Genomic DNA, 9893 nt, shown 5'->3' on the forward strand with positions numbered 1-9893 from the left:
TTCAGCATTTGAAGAAGTAGCACACAGAACTAACTGCCTTGAAATAAAAAACAATATGCTTTAAAAAATAATACATGAATTGGTTTCTCGATAAGTCCTGGACGCATTTCATAATACATAAACTTTTTCAGAATAATTTCATGAGAATTAAAAGAGGAGATTTAACATGGGCAGTATGTTTTGAGCAAACTTATTGTCAAAACTAACAGAACCAGAATTGGTCAGTATCTAGGTATCCTTTACTTTTATTATGCTATCTTACAATGCTAGGCATGGTTTTTTTTTTTTTTTTTTTTTTTTTTTTTTCATTTTGTACACTGGTAGCATTTCTAAAATGCAGAGCATGTTTTAGGGTTATTACATGTTTTTTATCAAATTAAAAAAGATATATTAATATCTGAATAACAAGAAAAGATAAAAATCAATCATTTAACTTTTACTTAAAGTTATATTTTAACCCAATTCTACAGGAATGTGTATTTTCCCTTGTATATAATAGACATTTCTTTACTATTTATTTTATTCTGTCCCAACAAGTACTAATTTTTAAAGATATTTCCTTCTGATATATATATATATATATATTTAATTGCTTAAATATTTTTATTTTGTTTGTTTCTTTTTATTCTCATCACACAGAAAAATTAATAGGGATCTACTTCCTGAGAATCTTCTAAAGAAAATAATATGATTTTTCTACTTTCCTGTTTTCTTTGGAGATATGACTATTTGTATATGCTTGTTTATATATCTGTATATACATATAAATTTATATATAAATATACCTGGAGACCTCATCTGTATACTAGATAGATGATTTTTGCAAAGACTAAATAAAATGACTTAGCATTGCATTCTTTTCCTAATAATTATTCACAAATTTTCCAGTTAGTTTCAGAAATATCCCAATGTTTTCGATGACACCAGAAATTTGACATCAATTAAGTATTTAATTTCATAATTACTTTTCAGAGTAAACCAGTAAGATTAATACATTTTCTTTTAACTATGATTATTTGTAATATACAACGGTAGCACAGAAACAAATGTCTAGTTTCATAAAATCAAATTTAAAATCAGTCATCATATGTAATTAATATACATTTTCAAATATAAGCAACAGAAATTGGAGATATAGCTCAGCCATGCAGTGCCTGTCTGGAAAGTACAAGGTTATAAGTTCGATTGCTGGTACAAAAAAAAAAAAAAAAGCAAAAATAATGGTTAAATTTTGTTATGTTTTATTTTACTTCTCTAAATACAATATACATAAGTATATAAGCCAATGATGGTGAAACTCTTAAAGTTTTCAATGATACAAATCAATTATTACAGGAAACATCCTACAAATTCACAGAAATGGGCAACATAATCAAAATAAAAGTATATATTAGCTTTAAGTTGGCAATATGTCACAAAAATAGGGTAGTAATAACTGTGACAAAAATGTGATTACAAAAAATTATTTTACACTCTTGACTAACTGGAGCTATAAATTATAAAGAACACATACTGAAAACTTAACCTAAAGGCTTTTGGATGACTACAAGAAAAACAAGATGATAACTGAAAAAAAAAAGCTTTTAATAAAGAATTAAAAATTATCTTCACTGGAACAAATATTCTTGAGAAAAAATTAGTTTGAAAACATGTAACGATCAATATCAAACTATAAAAGCACAGGAAGAAAAAAGAAAAGGAGGGAAATATGTCTCGAAAACTGTCAGCATTTTAGGGTCTTGTTCTTTTATTTCCTTTGTGTAAAGAAATGGAAAAATCATTTGCTGGAAAAACCGACACCCTTATAAACTAAATCAACAAAGGTTTTTTCACTCGTTGATTTTGCAAAGTGTAGAAGAAAAGGTTCAAAAGTGGAACCACTCACTACCTGCCTAGCCCAGCCTGTTTAGCTGCCGCGCCTGGCCACAGGTCTGCAGAGGAGGAGCTGGGCAGATCTGGGGTGCCCTCACTGGCCTCTCTGCGTGTCTGGAGGACTCTGGATTTCTGCGCCCAGACTGCTGGAGTTCCCTCAGGCTTCCAGGTGCAGTGAAGGAGAGAGGTGGGTTTAAGGCTTCCACATCAGCCTCCCCATTCCCGGCTTCATTTGGAGACCTGCTGAGCTCCCAATAGGTGGGCTGGCCCACACTACCAGCCTAGCCCAGCCTGTTTAGCTGCCGCGCCTGGCCACAGGTCTGCAGAGGAGGAGCTGGGCAGATCTGGGGTGCCCTCACTGGCCTCTCTGCGTGTCTGGAGGACTGTGGATATCTCTGCAACCAGGGAGGGTCCACAGGTTCCTGAAGCACTGCGGCCTGTGGTGAGTACCCTAACCCGGCTGCGATTGAAGAACTGTGGAGCTTCCAAGGGGCAGGTGGGCGCACAGTGTCCCTGAGGCCCAGCTTGTCTGGAACTGCGGAGTTCTGAGCAGGCAGAGGAGGGCCACTGGTTCTGTAGGCCTAATGGCTTGGAGTAGCGCGGCGCCAGAGTCCCAATAGCTCCAAACATAGAAGGGGATTTTCAACAGATCCTGAGGAAGCTTTCAAGTAACACTTGAAACACAGAAATATAGGAAAATGACAAAACAAAAGACCAAATTACAACCTCAAACCTCCAGCCCATCTCAAGAAACCCTAGGAGCGATGTATATAGAAGAAAATATATCCCATCCACCTCATATATCGGACACAATAGCCACTGAAATTGACAAGCAACTCCAGGAAGCTTTAAAGAAATTCAAACTCGAAATAATCTCCCAGATAAAAGAAGAAATGATAAAAGAAATGAAAGAGATTCTAAATATATCTAAAGAAAACACAGATAAAAAATTGGAGGAACTAAACAAAAAGATAGAATCCCTAGACGAGCAATATAAGAAACAAACAGAATACATAATGCAGATGCACAGAGATATACAGGAAATAAAAAACTCCACTGAAAGTTGTAAAAACCGCCTTAATGAAAGTGAAGATAGAATTTCAGACCTTGAAGACAGGATTGCAGCTAGTGAACAGGAAAGGAAAGATCTTTTGAAAATAACAAGGAACCAGGAAACAACAATTCAACAACTGCAAGACGATGCAAAGAAGAATAACATAAGAATGATAGGGATTAATGAAAGAGAGGGAGACAACATGAAGGATGTCAGGAGGATATTTAGAGAAGTAATAGCTGAAAATTTCCCAAGCATGAGATCAGAAACTGACATCAGGATCAGTGAAGCATATAGAACCCCAAACAGTCATAACCAAAATAAAACTACACCCAGACATATAATAGTCACCATCCCAGAAATCCAACACAAGAATAGATTATTAAAAGCTGTCAGAGAGAAAAGACAAATCACTTATAAAGGAAAACCTATCAGAATCACAGCAGACTTCTCAGCACAAACGATAAAGTCAAGAAGAGCATGGAGTGAAGTATTCCAGATCCTAAAGCAAAATGATTTCCAACCAAGACTGATATATCCTGCAAAACTATCATTCAAAATAGATGGTGCAATACGATACTTCCATGACAAAGAACAGCTGAAGAACTTCATGAACACCAAACCAACCCTGCAAAAAGTATTGAAAGACAGTTTAGATACACAAAGGAAAAAGCCACTAAGCAAAGCAAATAATTAAACAGAACCGAAAGATAAAGATGCAACAGCAGAGAGATAACATTCCTACAATTAACCAGCATTTAACAGTAATAACCATTAATGTAAATGGTCTCAATGCACCAATCAAAAGAAACAGACTAGCAGAATGGATCAAGAAACAAAATCCAACCATATGCTGTTTACAGGAAACCCATCTAACCCAGAAAGATACTCACAGACTGAAAGTCAAAGGATGGAAAACAATTCTTCATGCAGCAGGAATCCAAAAAAAGGCAGGAGTAGCCATTCTGTTTGCAGACAATGTGAACTTTAAACCAACAATGACCATAAAGGACAAAGAAGGTCACTACATACTCGTAAGGGGAAAACTCCAAGAGGAAGAGATAACTATCTTAAATATATACGCACCAAACTCCAGAGCACCCAGTTATATAAAACAATTATTAACAGAAATGAAAACTCAAATTATCAGTAACACAATTGTAACAGGAGACCTTAATACACCACTGACACCAAGGGACAGATCAACCAGACAGAAAATGAGCAAAGAAATAACAGAACTGAATCACACCTGTGAACAAATGGGTTTGATAGACATATACAGAATGTTCCACCCAACAACATCAGAATACACATTCTTCTCAGCAGTACATGGATCATTTTCTAAAATAGACAATATATTAGCTCACAGAACATATTTAAGCAAATGCAAAAGAGTTGAAATCATCCCTTGCATATTATCGGATCATAGCGCTCTGAAATTAGAAATTAATGACAAAGGATACTGCAAAAATTCCGCAAACACATGGAAACTAAATAACACACTCTTGAGTAATCAGTGGGTCACAGAAGAAATTAAAGAAGAAATTAAACAATACCTAAAAGAAAATGAAAATGCAGATACAACTTACCGGAATCTGTGGGATGCAATGAAAGCCGTTCTGAGAGGAAAATTTATTGCACTGAGTTCCCACATCAGGAAAACAGAACGAATACAAGTAAATAACTTGATGCTACACCTCAAACAGCTAGAAAAAGAAGAGCAAGTCAAGCCCAAAGCCAAAAGAAGAGAGGAAATTATAAGAATCAGAGCAGAAATCAATGCAATAGAGACTAAGAAAACAATTCAAAGAATCAACGAATCAAAGAGTTGGTTCTTTGAAAGAATAAATAAAATCGATAAGCCCCTAGCCAACCTTATTAAAAAAAGGAAAGAAAAAGCTCAAATTCATGCAATAAGAAATGAAAAAGGAGAAATCACTACAGACCCAATAGAAATACAGAGGATCATCAACACCTATTTCGAAAACCTCTACTCTCAAAAGTTTGATAACACAGAAGAAATAGACAGATTCTTAGAAGCATATGAAGTACCAAAGCTAGATCAAGAGGATATAAAACTGTTGAATAACCCAATCTCTGCTAATGAAATTGAGAATGTAATTGGGTCCTTGCCCACCAAGAAGAGCCCAGGCCCAGATGGATTCACTGCAGAATTCTACAAGAAATATAAAGAAGACCTAATGCCGACACTCCTCAAACTATTCAATGAAATTGAAAGGGAAGCAATCCTTCCTAAGTCATTCCTGGAAGCAAATATTACTCTAGTACCAAAACCTGAGAAAGACCCAACTATAAAAGAGAACTATAGACCAATCTCCCTAATGAACACAGATGCAAAAATCCTCAATAAAATATTGGCAAATAGGATCCAGCAAATCATCAAGAAGATTATACACCATGACCAGGTGGGATTCATCCCAGGAATGCAAGGATGGTTCAACATACGCAAATCAATAAATGTAATCCACCATATCAATAAAGCCAAAAATAAGAATCACATGATCATTTCTATAGATGCAGAAAAAGCCTTCGATAAGGTCCAACACTCATTCTTAATAAGAACTTTACAGAAAGTTGGAATAGATGGTCTTTACCTCAATATAATAAAGGCCAATATATGACAAATCAACAACCTGTATCATACTAAATGGCCAAAAATTGAAAGCCTTTACTTTAAAATCAGGCACAAGACAAGGATGTACTTTATCGCCACTCCTATTTAATATAATACTGGAAGTATTAGCCAGGGCAATTAGACAACACAGAGAAATAAAAGGGGTAAAGATAGGAAAAGAAGAAGTTAAATTATCATTGTTTGCAGATGACATGATACTCTACATAGAAGACCCCCTAAACTCCATTGAAATACTCTTAGATACAATAAATAAATTCAGTAATGTGGCTGGATACAAAATCAATACTCAGAAATCAATAGCATTCCTATACACGAACAACAAAATTACAGAGAGGGAAATAAGAGAAACTGGACTATTCACATTAGCAAGCAAAAAAATGAAATATTTAGGAATTACTCTTACGAAAGAAGTGAAAGACTTATACAGTGAAAATTATAATACACTGAAAAAGGAAATTGAAGATGATCTCAGAAAATGGAAAGACATCCCTTGCTCATGGATAGGAAGAACAAACATTGTGAAAATGGCCATTCTCCCAAAACTGTTATACAGATTCAATGCAATCCCAATAGAAATACCATCAACATACCTTATAGATCTAGAGAAATCACTCCTAAATTTCATCTGGAACCAGAAGAGACCTAGAATCGCAAAGGCAATTCTAAGCAGCAAAGACAAAGCAGGAGGCATCACAATCCCTGACTTGAAGTTATACTACAAAGCAACAGTAGTAAAATCAACATGGTATTGGAATCAAAACAGAGCTGAAGATCAGTGGAATAGATTAGAAGATACAACCACAACTACGAACACACTCAACCACCTTATTTTTGATAAAGGAGCCAAGCAGGTTCACTGGAAGAACGACAGTCTCTTTAATAAATGGTGCTGGAAAAACTGGCTCTCCATTTGCCGAAAACTAAAGCTAGACCCATGTCTATCACCATGTACTAAATTAAAATGTAAATGGGTCAAAGATCTGAATATTAAAACAGAAACACTAAATCTATTGGAAGACAAAATAGGTAGAAACCTTGGAGACATAGGAGTAGGTAAAGAATTCATGAACAGGACTCAAACCGCACGGGAAATACTTCCCAGAATCAATAACTGGGACCACTTCTTATTAAAAAGTTTCTGCATGTCAAAAGAAATCTCCAGCATAGTGAAAAGAAAACCCACAAACTGGGAAAAGATTTTAGTGAACTCTCTCTCAGACAAGGGCCTCTTGTCTAAAACATATAAAGAATTAAAGAAACTCAGACCTCCGAAATTCAAAGATCCAATCCAAAAATGGGCATCTGAGATGAATATGCAATTCTCAGATGAAGAAATGCAAATGGCAAATAAATACATGAAAAAATGCTCATCATCATTGGTCATTAGAGAAATGCAAATTAAAACCACACTGAGATACCATCTCACTCCTGAAAGAATGGCCAGGATCAAGAAAACCGACAACAAATGCTGGAGAGGCTGTGGGGAAAAAGGAACTCTCCTGCACTGCTGGTGGGAGTGTAGACTGGTACAGCCTTTGTGGAGATCTGTCTGGAGATTTCTCAAAAAGTTGGGACTGGAAATCCCATTTATTCCAGCTATTCCACTTCTAGGCATATTCCCAGAAGAACTGAAAGCATCATACCACAGTGATATATGTGCACCTATGTTTATAGCAGCACAATTTGTAATCGCCAGATCTTGGAAACAACCCAAGTGCCCATCAACTGAGGAATGGATAAAAAAGTTGTGGTATTTCTATACAATGGAGTATTATTCAGCTATAAAGAAGGATCACATTGAGATATTTATCAATAAATGGGCACAGCTTGAGACCATACTCATAAGTGAAATAAATCAATCTCGCATGTGTGAATACCGAATAGTTTCCCTAATGTAAGTAATGATTCAAATATATAAAAATATGTGGTAATCATGATTCCCCATTAGGTGGCCTTGAAGCCTTATAAAGTTTTCACTCATTAATTAGAAAGGCTTTATTCTGGGCTTCTTGATATGAAAATATTTGAAGCTAGAGTATATGAAATTTTACCCAAATATTTCAAGGAAAAAGACACTATGGTAACTACTATTAAGTCAGGTTATAAGGTGGTGAAGTACTAGGTTATTGAAACAGTCATGCTGTGACCTCTATTGTTATATTGTTATGTCCTGTTTTATCTCAATCTCCCCCTTATTGTTTCAAAAAAAATTATTTAGTCATTTCTTATGTTTGTCTTAATTAAAGAAAAAATTCAAAAAAATTAGGATATATAAATAGTAACTCTTTTCGATTTCCTATTAACTTGTTTTGAAGTCCTGTAGTACTCCCACGATCTTGTTTTGACTGATTAGACTCTGTTCCATTCTATATGATAGTATCAAGTTTGAAGACATAGGCAACTACTTTGAAGACAGTAAGATTCACTAAGATACCCATTCTGGTTTGACTATTGTCTTCTTTGGAAGTCCTGTAATGTTTACAACGCCTAAGTTTTATTGGTCTTGTTCTCTACTGTTTTGTCCAACTTTATAATATCTAATAAGATAGACAATTCTTTTTAAGGAAACAAGGGACAACGTTGATAACCATTGTTGATAAACTTGTACTCTGTTCTACACCATGTGCTACGTCTATCCTTGGTATTGACTGACAGCTTTGTTTTGCCATATTTGACTGTATTCTTCCCCCCCCCCCAAAGAAAGTAATAAGCACTAAGGAGTAATAAAATCCAAGATGTGTAAATTTTGTTGTAAAAAAGAGAGGGGGAAAAAAAAAAAAGAAAAGGAGCTCTAACGGATATAACAGCAAGTGTGTTTGGGGGTGTTAAATAGCTGACTTTATCAATGTTTTTGGAACATTGAACACAGCTGTTTGCAGTCTCCCTGTTTGAATGTCCACCTTGTGTTCTTTGATACTGTGATTTGAGGAACTATTTTCAAGAAAATAGTGTGTAATCTACTAGCAGGTAATTTCTTACTGTTATGGTTTTTGTTTTGTTTTGTTTTGTTTTGTTTTGTTTTGTTTTGTTTTGTTTTGTAGTTCTGTATTGCGTGTACCCTTATGCCGCTTTGGTTTGTTTTGTGTTTTTCTCTTTTTCCTCTTAAAAAAAAAAAAAAAACAAAAAAACAAAAAACAAAAGTGGAACCACTGAAGAATTGAGAACTGAAATTCCTTTGGAAAAATATATCCTTTGTTTGACTGATGCTTTCACGTACATGAAGATGCAGCTGCCATAGGAAAGAGATATGACGATCATATGAGAAGAACATGTGGAAAATGCCTTTTTCCTCAGACTGGTTGAAGGGATTTTTTTTAAAATTGTAAGGGCAATAAGCATTTAGGATATTATCAGCATTACCAGTGTGACCAGGAGTGTCACCAAAGCTGAGATGAACCCCATGGTCTCCAGCAGGTGAGTGTCTGTGCAGGAGATCTGCAGGAGAGGGGTGGTGTCACAGTAGAAATGACCCACAATGTTGGAGGCACAGAATTCAAGATTCAGGCCTAAGAGCAGTAGTGGGAAGATGATGAAAAAGCTAGCAAGCCGACTACTGAGGACACGCTGTATGCAGATTTTGCTGTTTGTGATGGTTGTGTAATGCAGGGGCTTACAGATGGCCACATAGCTGTCATAGGACATAGCCGCCAGCAGATAAAACTCTGGTGCTCCAAGTAGGAATGCAAAAAACACTTGAGTAACACAAATGTTATAGGAAATAGTTTTGTTCCCAGTTGCCATAATAACTAGGAACAATGTTTGTATTTTCATAGTATCTGGACAAACACTCAACATATTAATTTGCAATTCTACTGGGAAAAAGTCTATATGATTTACCTTTCTCCTTTATGAAAAAATTAGAGAGAAATTAAAGTTGCTTGCAAACAGGAAAATGTTTTCTTTCTTGATGAAAAACAAGAGTTGCTATGATTTATCATTTTCCTGTTCAATTAAAATAATTGAAGAAACCAAAGAGATTTCTAATATAATAGCAAGTGAGAGTTGTTATGGGATACCCCTTAATGTATACTGTGCATTCAGAAAACAACAACAATTTATACATCCACACAGACAAACAGTCCTGCTTAACACACAGGGTAGAATAACTTTACCATTTTACTCAACTAATTAAGCTCAAATGCCTCATTTTCATCTCAAGTACTTTCATGGTTAGATTTCAATTTAAATTAGTGACAACCAAGCATAAGATGTAATCTCATTTATTCTTCTTATTAATATTTTCACTGATTTAATCTCTGTGTCACATTACTTCTTTCACCTGTACCATGACAACAGATGACAAAGTAGAGT

At 35.3% G+C, this 9893-nt stretch overlaps 1 pseudogene; it reads right to left on the reverse strand.

Moving 5' to 3' along the window:
• Positions 1 to 390: 390 nt before the first annotated feature.
• Positions 391 to 9224, reverse strand: LOC100717959 (olfactory receptor 6C74-like; annotated as a pseudogene).
• Positions 9225 to 9893: the final 669 nt, after the last annotated feature.

This window comes from Cavia porcellus, unplaced genomic scaffold, assembly GCF_034190915.1.
Source record: "Cavia porcellus strain 051 isolate PalLab524CR breed Dunkin Hartley unplaced genomic scaffold, mCavPor4.1 scaffold_8, whole genome shotgun sequence".
Classification (NCBI taxonomy): domain Eukaryota; kingdom Metazoa; phylum Chordata; class Mammalia; order Rodentia; family Caviidae; genus Cavia; species Cavia porcellus.